This window comes from Chiloscyllium punctatum, chromosome 45 (assembly GCF_047496795.1).
Source record: "Chiloscyllium punctatum isolate Juve2018m chromosome 45, sChiPun1.3, whole genome shotgun sequence".
NCBI classification, from domain to species: Eukaryota; Metazoa; Chordata; class Chondrichthyes; order Orectolobiformes; family Hemiscylliidae; genus Chiloscyllium; species Chiloscyllium punctatum.
The window spans coordinates 38,784,964-38,801,160 of NC_092783.1; positions in this window are offsets into that span (position 1 = coordinate 38,784,964).

Consider the following 16,197-nt stretch of genomic DNA (forward strand, 5'->3'; position numbering starts at 1 on the left):
AAACGTCGATTCTCCTCCATTGATGCTGCCTGACCTGCTACGCTTTTCCAGCAACACATTTCTAAGCTCTACCACTTCCTCTGGCAACTCATTTCATACACACACCATCCTCTGTGTGAAAAAAGTTGCCCCTTCGGTCCCTTTTAAGTCTTTCCCCTTTCACCTTAAACCAATGCTCTGTAGTTCTGGACTCCCCTTCTTGAGGAAAAGGATCTTAGTTATTCACGCTATTCATGCCCCTCATGATTTTATAAACCTTTACAAGGTTGCCTCTCAGTCTCCAACATTCCAGGAACAATTGCCCTAGCCTATTCAGCTTCTCACTATAGCTGCAACCTGGACACATCCTCGTAAATCTTTTCTGCACCCTTTCAGGTTTCACAGCATCTTTCCTATAGCAGGAAGACCAGCATTGAACATGTTATTCCGGAAATGGCCTAACTGATGTTCTCTACAGCACAACATGACATCCCACCTCCTATACTCAATGACCAATAAAAGCAGGAAAACCAAATGCCTTCTTCACCATCCTGACTACCTGTGACTCCAGCTTCATGGAGCTATTCACCTGCACCCTCAGGTCTCTTTATTCAGCAACACTCCCAGGACCCTACCATCAAATGTATAGACCTGCCTGGATGTGCCTTACTAAAGTGCAACACTTCATATATATCTAAGTTGAACTCCATCTGATCAAAGTCTCATTGTACTGTGAGATAACCTTCTTCACTGTCCACTACACCATCAATTTTGACGACATCTGCAATAGTATTAGCTCCCCCCTGAAATAATTTGCCAATAATTCAAAAATAGGCAGGGCATGTTGTGATGAGGAAATAAGGATTTTGCAAAAGTAGATGGATAGGTTGAAAAAATGGGCAAAAACTTGGTAGATGGAGTTCAATACAGGAATATTTGAGATCATACATTTTAATGTAAAGAATCAAAAGATGGGCTGTTATTGAAATGGGGAAACATATTCAAAGGTATCAGGGTGTTCTTGTACGTGAAACAATCAAAGCTAGCATACAAGTACAGCAGGTAATCCAGAAGGTCAATGAAATTTAGGCCTTCATTAGTGGGAGTTTGGAGCAAAGTCTTGTTAATGTGTGCAGGTGTTGGTGAGGCTGCACTTTGAGTATTGTCCACAGTTTTGATCCCCATATTTTAAAAGTAATATATTGGCATTGGAGACCATTGAAAAGAGATTCACTCAGCTGATTCCTGAGAAGAAAGAGTTGACTTTTCAAAATGGCTGAACATTTTAGCCATTTATGCGAGCATAAGAGGTACAGTTAGTAAGTTTGCAGATGACACCAAAATTGGAGGTGTAGTGGACAGTGAAGAGGGTTACCTCAGATTACAACAGGATCTGGACCAGATGGGCCAATGGGCTGAGAAGTGGCAGATGGAGTTTAATTCAGATAAATGTGAGGTGCTGCATTTTGGGAAAGCAAATCTTACCAGGACTTATACACTTAATGGTAAGATCCTAGGGAGTGTTGCTGAACAAAGAGACCTTGGAGTGCAGGTTCATAGCTCCTTGAAAGTGGAGTCGCAGGTAGATAGGATAGTGAAGAAGGCGTTTGGTATGCTTTCCTTTATTGGTCAGAGTATTGAGTACAGAAGTTGGGAACTCATGTTGCGGCTGTACAGGACATTGGTTAGGCCACTGTTGGAATATTGCGTGCAGTTCTGGTCTCCTTCCTATCGGAAAGATGTTGTGAAACTTGAAAGGGTTCCGAAAAGATTTACAAGGATGTTGCCAAGGTTGGAGAATCTGAGCTAGAGGGAGAGGCTGAACAGGCTGGGGCTGTTTTCCCTGGAGCGTTGGAGGCTGAGGGGTAACCTTATAGAGGTTTACAAAATTATGAGGGGCATGGATAAGATAAATAGACAAAGTCTTTTCTCTTGGTTCAGGGAGTCCAGAACTAGAGGGCATAGGTTTAGGGTGAGAGGGGAAAGATATAAAAGAGACCTAAGAGGCAATGTTTTCACGCAGAGGGTGGTACGTGTATGGAATGAGCTACCAGAGGATGTGGGGATGCTGGTACAATTGCAACATTTAAGAGGCATTTGGATGGGTATATGAATAGGAAGGGTTTGGAGGGATATGCATCGGGTGCTGGCAGGTGAGACTAGATTGGGTTGGGATATCTGGTCGGCATGGACGGGCTGGACCGAAGAGTCTGTTTCCATGCTGTACATCTCTATGACTCCGTAACTGAGAAGAATGAGGGGTGATCTTATTGATAATTATAAGATTCTGAGAGGGCTGGACAGGGCAGATGTTGAGAAGACATTTCCAATATCTAGTGAGGAGTATCAAAATCGGGGCTATGGTTACCAAATAGCGGGCACTCATTTATAACTGAGATGCAAAGGAATTTCTTCCAGAGGTTGGTGAGTGCCTGGAATTCTCCACAGCAAAGAACTGTTGAGACTAGATCACAAAAAGCAGTCATAGAGTCATAGAGATGCACAGCACGAAAACAGATCCTTTGGTCTATCTCATCCATGCTGATTACATATCCTAAACTAATCATGTCCCATTTGCCAGCACATGGCCCATATCACCCTGAACTCTTCCTATTCATATACACATCTAGATGCTTTTTAAATGATGTAATTGTACCAGCCTCCACCACTTCCTCTGGTAGGTCATCCCATACACTCACCACCCACTGCATGAAAATGTTACCCCTTAGGTCCCTTTTAAATTTTTCCCCACTGACCCTGAACCTATGCCCTCTTGTTCTGGACTCCTCCACCCTAGACTTTGTCTGTTTACCCTATCCAAGCACCATACGATTTTATTAACTTCTGTAATGTCACTCCTCAGCCTCTGAAGCTCCAGGATAAACAGCCCCAGCCTATACAACCTCTCCCTACAGCTCAAACCCTGTAATCCCTGTAAATCTTTTCTGAACCCTTGCAAATTTCATAGCATCCTTCCAATAGGAGGGAAACCAGAATAACACACAATATTCCAATGTCCTGTACAGCCACAAAATGACCTCCCAACTCCTATACTCGGTGCTTTGACCAATAAAGGAAGGCATAGCAAACACCTTCTTCACTATCCTATTTACCTGTGACTTCACTTTCAAGGAGCTATGAACCTTCACTCCAAGGTCTCTTTGTTCAGCAACACTCCCTAGGACCTTCCCATTAAGTGTAAAAGGCCTGCCTGATTTGCCTTTCCAAAATGTACTATCTCAAATTTATCTAAATTAAACTCCATCTGCTACTCCTCAGCCCATTGGCCCAACTGATCAAGACTCCATTATTCTCTGAGGCAACCTTCTTCACTGTCCACTACACCTCCAATTTTGATGTCATCTCCAAACTTACTAACTATGTCTCCTATGCTCACATCCAAATCACTTATATAAATGATAAAAAGTAGTGGACTCAGCACTGATCCTTGTAGCACACCACTGGTCGCAGGCCTCCAGTCTGAAAGGCTCCACACTGTCTTCTACTTTCGAGCCAGTTCTGTATTCAAATGGCTAGTTCTGTCTGTATTCCATGTGATCCAATCTTGCTAACCAGTCTAACATGAGTAACCTTTTCGAATGCCTTACTGGTCCATATAGATCACGTCCACACTCTGCCGTCATCAAACCTCTTCCTTACTCCTTCAATAAAGTCAATCAAGTTAGTGAGACATAATTTTCCATGCATAAAACCAACACAGAAAAGGTTTATAAGTTTTTTCTTAATATAAGGGGGCTGAGAGCTTATGAGGAGCTGACACAAAGATGGAGTTTATGTCTAGGGTAGATATGCCATGATCTTATTGAATGGGGTAGGCACGAGGAGCCGAATGACCTTTGCTTTTTATATTCCTATATTTGTGTCACAGATTCCATAATTTGACTCACGTGGTTGGTGCAATTGTGGATGATTTGTGCTGGGCAGACCCTGCCCCAATCACTACACATTGCTTGTAGCCACTGTGTTGTCCACATTAAAGTGCAACATCTTCATTGCACTCATTGTTGTTATGGACCCATTATGTCTGATGCTATCTGCATTCAAGGAATCTTATTTATGGGCAATGAGCAACACTTGGCCATGCAACTTCTTACAATCTTGGGATCTTTATCAAGGCTGCTCAATTCTCAAATGAATAGAACTTCACCAGCTCCAACAGATAACTAGAACAGACATTTAAAGAGTACAAATAAATATATATTTACAACAGTGTAAGATACCTGACAATGATATGTCATCTGTGTCACAATAAAAATACCATTAATACATTTTCTTCTTCCTTTCCTGACATCTACTCCACAAATGGGTTGGATGGGGCCTTCTCCATGGTAAGGACAGTTGGGCATTGTGGGCCTAGGCCTGCTCATAGTGCCCTGTGCAGATACAGTTTCTTCCTCCTTGACTTTGATCTGCAGGCTTTCACATCACTGGTGAGGGGCCAAGCACCACTTGCGTGTCCTCAGAACAAATTTCTATGGGTCATGTGTGTGTGAGTGGCTTCTCCCTATGACTTGCTAACACCTATGAGTATCTATGAGTATCACTACCTGGTATGGCAACTGTACCATTCAAGTTCGGAGGCGGTTACAGAGAGTGGTGAACTCAGCCCGGACAATCACAAAGGCTGACCCCCCCCCCCTCCCCCCCAATCTATAGAATCCATCTACCAGGCCCACTGTCAGGGAAAGGCTGCCAGCATTCTCAGAGATCCATCCCACCCTGGCAATGCTTTTCTACAACCTCTGTGCAATCTCTACCATCTGGGAGAAGGTACAGAAGCCTGAACACACATACCAGCGGGTTTCATACCAGTTTCTACCTTACTGTTATTAGAATACTGAATGGACTCACAAACTCTTAACATTCACCTGTACCTGTGTTTATGATTTTGCCGCTGTTTACCTATTACTTACTTATCTCTGCTACTTAACTATGTGATCTGCTTGTATTGCTCACAAGACAAAGCTTTTCACTGTGCCTCAGTACACGTGACAATAAATTCAATTCAATTTACCACATTGTCTCCCAGAAAGGAAAGAGCACCTGGAATGAGGTTGATGTTGTCTTTTCACTTTTGCCAAACTATTGATAATGTGCACCTATGGCTTTGGCAAGGAATGTATCTGGCAGTCAATGAATGGGCTGGACATGAATCTGCATGGCAGTAGCTAGACTGTGATTGTGGGCAAACAGACACACACATGCTGGGGCCAGCATAGTACTGGTAACACTGGTGAACTCCTTTGTCCTTTAATCCAGTTTTCCAGTGGTCTCTGACAAATCTGCTTAATGTTCCTGAGATTCTCTACACATTTAAATAAACTCACTAATGACAGGGATTTTCCATAGAATCCACAGAATCCCTACAGTGTGGAAACAGGCCCTTCAGCCCAACAAGTCCACACTGACACTCCGTGAGTAACCCACCCAGACACATTCCCCTCTCCAATTATCCTATATTTACCCCTAAACGTTGGGCTATCTAACCTGCGCATCTTTGATTAGTGGGAGGAAACCGGTGCACCTGAAGGAAATGCACGCAGACACAGGGAGAACGTGCAAAGTACACACAGACAGTCGTCGGAGGCTGGCATTCAACCCGGGTCCCTGGCACTGGGAGGCAGCAGTGATAACCACAGAGCCATGCCCAAATTCTTCTGCCCGCTGCTGAGGAAATATCTATTCAGATCTCCGGCAGTCCTTTGAGTTCCAGAGACCTGGGAAATTTCCTTTTTGTTAAGCTGCAGAGTTGTGTAAGCGATGTGCTCATCAGATTGCACTCCTGAAACTAACCTAGGTAGAGAACCAACTGAGGTGGAAGGCTCAGAGCTAGTAGAGTCTGCAAGTGAAAGTCTTACTTGCACATTCATTAAGGGTTGAATGGCTTCCATCTCAGAAATAGAGGTCACACTGAAGTGTCCAGTCCTGACTTTTTCTTGGTGGAGATTCGCTGAGAACTGCTGGAACCTGCACTGGAGAAGAGAGAGAATTAGTTGTACAAAAGTGATAAAAGCTTGTACAGGTTAAGAATTAGTTACTTTGGGAGAGCTACACAGCAATGCACAATGAAAACCACCAGAGGGTCTTGGAGGTTTATGCATCCCCACATGACCTCCCCCACCTCCCCCCCCTCCCCCACCCCCAACAACGAAGGGCAAGGGAACCTGTACCCTTTCAAACTATACTTGATATGTAAACTCAGCACTGAAAATGACAGCTTTCCAGATTTTAAGTCCCTATTCATTATTAAGTAATCAACACCACTATTTCTTCAATGACTGGAAAGGTAATGCATAAGTATAAGACAATTGCATTTCTCTGTATCTGTAAATAAGTCAATTTAACCTAAAGGTGGCTTGAAGATAGATTCAAAGAGGGAAGAAACCCAGCAGAAGAGGATTAAATATTCCATGATATTGCGATAGCTTTCTTGATGGAACCAAACAAGTGTTCAAATGCTGTGTTTCCAAATGTCATTAGCTTTGTAGAGAGGGAAAAGTCATACTGGCTCCAGTACGCTAAGGTATTTGAGCATCAGTGAGCTAGAATAACTCACAAGTAATACTGGTCAAGGCTCTATTGAAAGTGATCACAATGTTAGTAATGAAGGGTGTGGCTCCTAAAACTGACCAGTAATATTGGTCATGACACCCGCATGCTGCCAGTCTGCACAAAGTGCAGTATTTTGGCTGTGGTGTTACATACAAGGACTGTCCAAAGTTAAATGAAAGGAAGTAAAAAAAAGTATGGGTGGAGGGACATTCTAGTATTCATGTGGCTAAGTGGGGTATTGCAGGTGTATTTTATGGTAACATAATTTGTGACATTCATTTAAGATTTGAAATTAATTTACTGAACATCTCGTCATTGAAGTACACAGCCTTGTGAAATGAGGACAATAATTTTAAAAAATGTTAAACAACCAAGAGACCAATGGGAAAAGCCAATTTGGTTAACTTCTTAGGAAAATTGTTAACATCAAATGCATAATACTGGAAATAAAGTTGGATGACAGGCAATGCACATACTATTTTTTCTAAGATTTACTGAAAAAGTTAGATAACTTGTTAGTAAAATCAAATAAGCATATCACAGATCAGGACAATAATAGAATACATTCCTAAAAACATTTTGTTTTGATCAGGTGACCACTCAGCCAGGTTTTGCAGTCCTAAGCTAAGCTTTATGTTTTTCTACAAAAGTACTGAGACAAGCACTTTAATATCCACAAAGTCCCAGAGAGAGCTAAGGAATAGTTTACTGAAAGAACATTTCACACACCAGGGATTGCAGGGATTTATTAATCCTCTTAATATAGATGATACTGAGATTTTATACATGACCTCATTTTAAGGACAATAATGTCTCTTGCTTTTAATAAATATTTGTAATTCATTTTGCATAATGTTACACATTAAATTTATCTATAATTACCCTAGAAAGGTGGAATCTCTGCAATTTAACATTTTATTAAATTGTAGGAGCCCTTTCTCGTGAATGAACCCCTAAGATGACTTCAAAATTAAGCAATAAAAATAGATCATTTCCAAAAAGTTAATGTTTTTTTTCAACATTTAGATGACTGCACAGTGGCTGTGTGACATAATTATTCCAGGCTGGGAAACAGCATGTTATACACCCTATATATTCCTTTTCTATTGACCTGGTGGACAATAATAAGCTGTTTTTACATAATTTAATTTATGGCTTCTTACTGGCAGGAGTTATGGTGGTAGTGGCTAGAAAAGAGTTGCTGTGGTCACTACATGAAGAAATTTATTCAACTTTATGATTTTGCCAGAAATATCAATAAATAATATTTACAAATTAATTCATAGTACATTTTTCAATTGGATTAAATGTTCCTCTCTGATTTATTGCTTTAGTTACTGGAATCATTATATTTTAAGGGACATTCTTAAAAAAGCTGAACATCTATTGCACTAGCAATAGCTCTCTGAAGAAGCCATCTGCTTTGACACAGTTCCATACATTCTTCCCACAATGTTTTACAAACATTTATGTACTCATCCTTTAAAAGTTTCTTTCACTTTCTGCTTTCTCTACTGCTTCAGTTTTGTACTTGGGAAATTCTCTCCCCAGGTAATTTTCTGGGGACCCCTGGTTTGAATCCTGCACTGCGGTGGAATTTGAATTTAATAAAAATCTGGAGTTAAGAGTATAATAATGACCATGAAATTATTTTCCATTGCTGGAAAAAAAACTATCTGATTAACCAAAGATGCTGGAAAAGTTCAGCAAGTTTAGAAGCATCCATGAAGAGAAATTAGAATTAATGTGTTGGTTCCAGTGACCCTTCCTCAAAACGGTTCTGAGGAAGACCACCTGAGTTTTTCCAGCAACTTCTGTTTTTGTTTTTGATTTACAGCATCCTTTAGGGAAGGAAATTGCCATTCTTACCTGGTCTGGCCAATATGTGACTTGAAATGCATAGTAATGTGTTTGATTCATAACTGCAGAACCAAGAGCCACGAGGTCATGCTTCAGCTGTACAAGACATTTGACAGCCGCACCTGAAGTATTGCGTACAGTTCTGGGTCACCACATTATAGGAAGGATGTGGAGGCATTGGAAAGGGTTCAGAGGAGAATTACCAGGATGTTGCCTGGTATGGAAGGAAGATCTTATGAGGAAAGGCTGAGGGAACTCAGGCTGTTTTCGTTGAAGAGAAGAAGGTTGAGGGGTGACTTTATTGAGACGTATAAGATAATAAGAGGGTTAGATAGGACAGTGAGAGCCTTTTTCTTCTGATGGTGAAGGCTAACACGAGGGGACATAGCTTTAAATTGAGGGGTAAAATATTTAGGACAGGTATCGGGGTAGTTTTTTTACTCAGAGACTAGTAGGGGTGTGGAACGGCCTGCCTAACAACAGTAGACTCATTGACGTTAAGGGCATTTAAATGGGTATTGGACTTACATATGGATAATAATGGAACGGTGTAGGTTAAATGGGCATCAGATTAATTTCACAGCTTGGCGCAACATTGAGGACCAAAGGGCTGGTACTGCGCTGTAACATTCTATGTTCTAAGTAAGAAATAAATTCTGGCTCAGCCAGCAACACCCATCCTCCAATGATTGAATGGAAAAAAAACTCACTTCTTTCCTGTTGACTGTTGCCTTGAATTTCTGCCCTCTAGCTGGCTACTGGAAATGGTGTCTGTTACTCTGATAGTTCTCATGATAAAATAGCACATTATGATGGAGATATTGTGTGGTTAATGTGCAGTAAGTATCAAGAACAAACTGTGATTTACACCTTTTACAGAGGAGTGTTTCAATCCCGCTAGGCATACCAGTGGTTCCCTGTGGATGTCCATAAATGTTAAGAGGGTGATTCCTGATAGATTGGAAAGAATTTATCACTGCCTTCATTATGCCTTCATGATGTTTTGAAGGATCTCCCAAATAATTTACTGTTTTTCTATTTATCTTGCATTTCCTGCACATAGGAACTTTTTGTGTTATTTCAAAAGGTATTATTACCAATGAAGAAAAAACACCTGGCACAATTATAGTCTTAGACCAACCCAGAGGATTTATCCTTGGATTTGTGTTGCCATAGTTTCCCAGCTGTGGAAAATGGATCAATGCATTTACAATATACAGTAACTTTATAGCATAGATGCACAAATTAAAGTTTAAAAATCTGTTTACTAGGATAGAACCTACACCGTAAAAATATTGAATTTCATACAGTTTGCCTAGTTTCATTCACCTATGAACTTCAAGAGTAAAATGTCAACACAATCAAAGCAAAGCACGCAATTATCCAGGAACTCAGGCACACACAGTTCACTGTACAGCAACCAACACTTGATAACCAGGACATTTTTGCTTTCCATAACTCAAATTTGTAATAAATTACTGTGGTCCCAATCCTAGTTATAATTGGCTAAACTTACACAGTTTGGAGAGTTCACCAGAGATTTATCTGCTCAACATGATACAGAGCCATCAGTCTTGATTTTAACCCAAACCCCTTCTCCCACACTGCTTCTCTAACAACAGGTAACAGAGGATTGGTGGATTTGGGGGTGGCCGAATGTGTTTATTATAACTTTTGGAGGGATAGCCATTCAGGAACTCAACATGCAACTGAGCTGTTGTCACAAGATCACAGGTTCTCTGCACTGAAGCACAGGCTGTGTCTGGAGATTATTTAGTTCTGTACATATTAGTTCAGCTTTCAGTACACCAACCAGAGATCTGCAAGTAAATGGAATGAATGTTCCTTGTGGTTGTCACATTTATAACACAAATAATATTGCATGGTGCACTGGTGGGATGTTTTCTTTAAGTAAAAAAGAACAAAGAAGAAACCAGCTTTACCACTTTGAAAGCCAAGTGGAGGAACAGTAAACAAAATATAATAGCAATCCTGAAAGTGCCACAGTACACAACATTGAAGAAAATAAGATTTCTTTCCAAATTGTGAGAATCTGAGTTGGCCAGACTTGTGCAACTGATTATAACCTATCATACGTAAAGGCCACTTCAAATGTGAATTGCCATCAAGAGTCAGCCCCACACTGAACTAAGATCTGTGAAAAGTATGTGGTTGAACAGAACAATGGATCCATGTATGCAAGAACTTTGTCTCCAAGCGTACAGCAAATTGCCATGATAGGACACTGCCAAACAGAAGTTAGGCACAGAAGTATACCAATAGCATCAAGGAATGGACCAGAGGTCTGCAAATGTAAACCGATACACAGCGTTTGTAGCAAGACTGACCTGAGTCAATGCCCAGAGTGGAACACATTACAATCAGAGGGCCAAATAACCTACTTCTCCCCCTAGTTGTGAATTTAAAACTTTTTGTGGACAAAGTCAACAAACTAGAAACATTTGTCACAACAACAGCATTTGCTGAAAAGAAAACATGCAAGCACATAATGAAATCCAAGGTTGGCATTGAAACTAGTGCAAATATCCAGCTAGTCTGTACTTTGGAGGACATTTAGATAAGTGCATGAATAGAAAAGGTTTGCAAGGATATAGGCCAAGAGCAGGTAGGTGGGACTAGTTTAGTTTGGGATTATGTTCAACATGGATTGGTTGGACTGAAGGATCTGTTTCCAAGTTGTATCACTCTATGATTCTATGATTCTATGCAGTTTAGATCGATGGAACTCTATGGTACAACCAACAACCACTAAGTTAAATTTATAAAATCTCTTGTGTTAGTACACTAACTATTCCGTGCAACTATGGAATTTCAGCATCAAAACCATAAATATTTTACTGCTAATAGACTTAAGTGGACCAACTATTGCTCTCACCTTTGTGACTATCCATATGATTACCAAGGTACCCATGATGGCAGAAAGACCAAGAATACTCAAATTGAGTAAGTCCAGGATCTACAACAATTGAGATGAGCTCAGTATCCCGAGAGCTGTTTTCTTCGAAGGAAAACAAGAACTTGTGCCCGAAATGCTGCCCATTAGAATATATTATTGCAACCGCTCTAAAAATATATCAGCATAGAGCAGATGAGACAACTTGTGCCCGATGCTGTCCATTCAAATAATGAAAAGTCAGTGAGGACAATGTAAGGCACACCAGAGTTACCAGCTGCAGTAACATGGAAAACACCTACACCCACACAAGATTTCATCAGTCCCTTGGTCCAAACTCACCATTAGTTTATTTACTGTGAATAGAGATGACTTACTGTTAATTACCAATTCTCCAGATTTCCAAATATCGGACAGGTAAAGGACAATTTAGTTGATTCCTGTGACATCCTTACCACATTTCCCTGATGAAACAATGCCACCAAACACACAGTTTGTACCATTAAATCATTTTTGTATTGCCACCTCAGATCAACCTATCCAGTTATGGATTTACCACCATTAACAGAGTCCTATTCAGAAGAAAAGCAAACAATTTTGCCATACCACCTTCTATCCAAATTCTCTGAGATGCAAAGCACACTTCTGCATCAAAAGACAGGGCAGTGCATTGACCAGCATGCAGATGGGTAATACTACCTCAACTACACATGGGACAAAAAGGTCAGAGTCACATATCCAACAGTGGAAACATTCAAGAATTTGTGATAAGTGCAGGAAATTGATATTATGAATCCATAATCCTGGAAGAGTTGATAGATTACAGAAGTGATATATGGACGCTTAGAATTCTGTCCTTAAATATTTTATAATTCCAATTTCTGTATAAATATTTTTTTCTATAACCCAATGTTTATGGTTAAAAATCACACAACACCAGGTTATAGTCCAACAGGTTTAATTGGAAGCACACTAGCTTTTGGGGCACCGCTCCTTCATCAGGCCCACAACCACCTGATAAAGGAGCAGTGCTCTGAAGGTTAGTGTGCTTTCAATTAAACCTGTTTGACTATAACCTGGTGTTGTGTGATTTTTAACTTTGTACACCCCAGTCCAACACCAGCATCTCCAAACCAATATTTATGTGTTGTCATTGTACAATGTAAGTGCAATCTTTGGGGAAAAAAAGGTTTTTTGTGTTATCACCTTGGAAATTATGTCACTTTAAGAACTCAATAAGCAAAAAGACCAAGCATCTAGATGTTATTGTATGTCCACAAGTCCTCTTGCTATAGCACTCAAGGCACAGATTGTGTCTAGAGATGTCCATTGTATGTATCACTTGGACAGTAAATAAATCCACCATAAATCTTCAAGTAACTGGAATCTATGTGTTTCGTTTGTGTTGCACTTAGCCAACATAAGAATATTATGACAGGAGGTGGGGTGAATTTATCTGATTGAATAACCCAACACCAACCAGAACATTTTTAAAGCCTTATAAAATTAACCAACAGGAAGTAACCATTGAGGAAGCTCTTAGAAAAGACCAATGGGGATCAAATTGAAAATCAGTGCATTGTTGATTACTTAAATTTAACAATAAGTAAAGGAAAGGACCAAATTGTAGGTTTCAGGTTGTAATCTGCTGTGGTGGGGTTGGGGTGGGGTAGGAATGCTGAATAGCCAAGCCAATTGCTGAAGATCTACTTATATTAAATTGTGAGCTACACAGAGCAGGCGTAGTAACTGCAAATCTCCTGGGATCTGGTCTACACCGACCTGAACCGTAATCACTGCTCTCTTCAAGCCTCTCAATAATTTGCCTGTGACTCTTATATTCTCACTCTCTTCCCTCTCAGCAACCTGATTCTGTTTCTTTTTCTTCCCCCATCTCTAGATGGCAGGATGTCACCTTTATCCAGTATTTACTGACAGGGATTGTGTCCATAGTTGTGAGCTGCAGCTTTCTGTGACTTCTTTGTGCCACTGCCAAAGAGTTGGGCTGTTAATTTCTTTTGCCGTCTGTTGAGAGATTGCCAAAGCTGTTGTAAATGAGGTCCCATCAATAAGTTCAGCAGAATCCCATAAACCCATATTCCCTGAGTCACTGAGTGTTCTCACGCCCTCGGCAGCTCCCCATTAATATTGGGATCATAACCTTTCATTCATAATGACAGCTGTTAGCTGAAATCCCTTAGGGTGATGTTAGACTTCACACTGCACGACTACTATAAATTAAAATCCATGTTTCCTGCATTCACAACATCTAATCTTACAAAAAATGGAGGGGAAATATCACCACAAAATGACAATATGAAGGAACAGAGAGCCTGGGACAATTACTCAAGAAATAGAAATGACCCTTAAGAGCTGGTTAATATTTTTTAAAGAACATGAAGTAACTGGACAGTGCTTAAAGTTAAATTATTAACCAAAAGTATTTCATTTATATGCATAACTATCTCTTCAGAATGATCAATAATCAAGGATGAAGGTTTAAAGTAATTGGCATAAAAAATGAGAGTCGAGTTGCCACTTCTAAATTGTGTCTCTCCTTTGGTTGTGTATTTGTGTGGCAAGCAAAGAGCCATACACTTGTCAATCCATTAAAGCATCATCATTAGCAGCCATACAAAAAACATTAAATAGACTTAACTAAATCACCCACACATTAGAAAAAAACTACACAGGGGACACTGAAGTTGGGAATTTTCTATGCCAACAGAGTAGTGGGTTCTGGATCTCACTACTGGAAAATGTGATGGAGGCAGCAGCCTTAATTGCATTTCAGAAATACTTGAATATGCACATGAAGTGCTGTGACCTACAGGCCAAATTCTGAAAAATGAAATAGACTAGATAACTCAATTCAGCCTGCACAAAAACAGGGCTGAATTGGCTCCTCCTGTACATGTATATTTCTGTTTCAGCTATATCAGAGGCAATACAGTAAGAATATTTCAGATATGATCTTTGGTGGTCAAGATGAAACAGAAAAGATAGATGCTGAGATGCTATCTGCTTCACCTTGGTCAAAATATATTTTTTAGTTTCCCTACTGCATGAATATTCACCTGAGAATATGTACAGTGATGATAGGAATGGCACTTATTTTTAGACCTACGTTAAATGGAATGCTGACCTTTAGAGTTGCTTTCTGTAGCTCGAAAAAGAAATATAAATACATGCATTTCTGTCCTGGTATGCAACAACATGATGGAAATGTACAAGATTAAGTTAGACTACAACAGCAAGAGATCAGAGTGCTTCTATAGGGTTAGTATTAATCTGCTCCAAATTCCAATGTTCTGGTGATGACAGCTTTATTTCCTAAGTAACTTAAGAAAGATTAATGATTCAAATAGGTGTAATATGGGAAATTGCTATCAATGCAGCCAATGTCCCTTAGCAAATGCTAAAGTAATTTTCTGCTTCCAAACACGGAATTAATATATTTGACAGAAAAAGATGTAAATATGTGACACACTTGACTTACGCGAATTGAATAGGATCATAACTAGCCAATATATCATTGTTGAAGGGGATGTGATAAAACACTTGATAATATAGAAATATTTTGCAAGAAGTAATTTGTCTCTGTAACTGATAAATAAACTGTCAGAATTGGAATATGAGCCAAGATGACAGATTTACTGATTAGACACCTGTGGTGATGAAAGAGCAGTTATGGTAATATTTTATCATTTATTTCTTAAAACTTGTAAACTTTTAAATAATTGTTTTAAAATGTTTAAAGTGATGACTGTTGCAACAGTATTCAGTTTTCTTTTAAGATATAAAGCAACATCCATTTTAATTGAAGGGCTGAGGAGATTTCATCAGCATTTTTTATATTTTCTTCTACCTTCTCAAAAACCTTCACTTACATAAGACCAACTATGATGAGCAAATGTCATTTACTATAAACAAGGTTCACGACACTTTTCCTAGGCTAGCACAAGTTCTGTTGAGGTCTGAATGAGGAGACACTCCAAATCTTTAACCAATTCCAAAAGAGATGGCTTACATTTCTGACTCTACATCAAGTTGACTCCTTGTCACATCAAAGGCACCTGGGACATTTATATTTTGGCTCAGAACATCCCTTGGATTTATTAGGCAGAGAAATGTGGTTCTAACTTTAAAGTTTGGATTCAGTTGACCACAGCATTCTGTTCCTTCAATAATAATTAATGATTTTGATAGAGACAGAGTCTTCAAGAATGGGCGGACTTAACTTCTACACTTGCTTGATTTGATAAAGTGGCACTTTCAGAATTTTGATCCTATTAAATCTAGAAAACATTAATTAACATAACTTACAAGCCTAGCTTCTCTACCTACCGTACAATTTCCCCCTCAGCATCAAACCTCTATACCTCAAAATATGGCCGGTATTGTTTCTTCTGAAGAAGATTTTGATGCTGAATTCTGGGTCACTATGGTTAATTAGATGCCTGACCAGCAATCATCCAATTGTAGTAACATTTTTACTCAACTGAATGGTGTAAAATCTTGATTATTTATCACATTCTAATTCTTATGACCATGTGAGGAGGTATATCAGTTGGCCTCTTTCCAGTTTCCTGAACAAAGGTTTAGGTTCTTTTTAGCTTAACTCTGTAATTAAACTTGGTCAACTAATTGCTACTGTAGCTGTAACAGACAATCACAAGGTTTTGTTTAGCTAAAAATACAGATTTATTACCTGTTGGCCTGAGGAAAAAAAAATGCAACATCAAGCATACAGTCTTTGGTCAGTAATAGGATCATAGCATAATAGAATATTGCAGTTATCTTTTAACTTTCTGGTTTCCAGATTTTTCTTTACAGCTGGTGCTGTCACCAACATTTCTTCTTGAGTAATA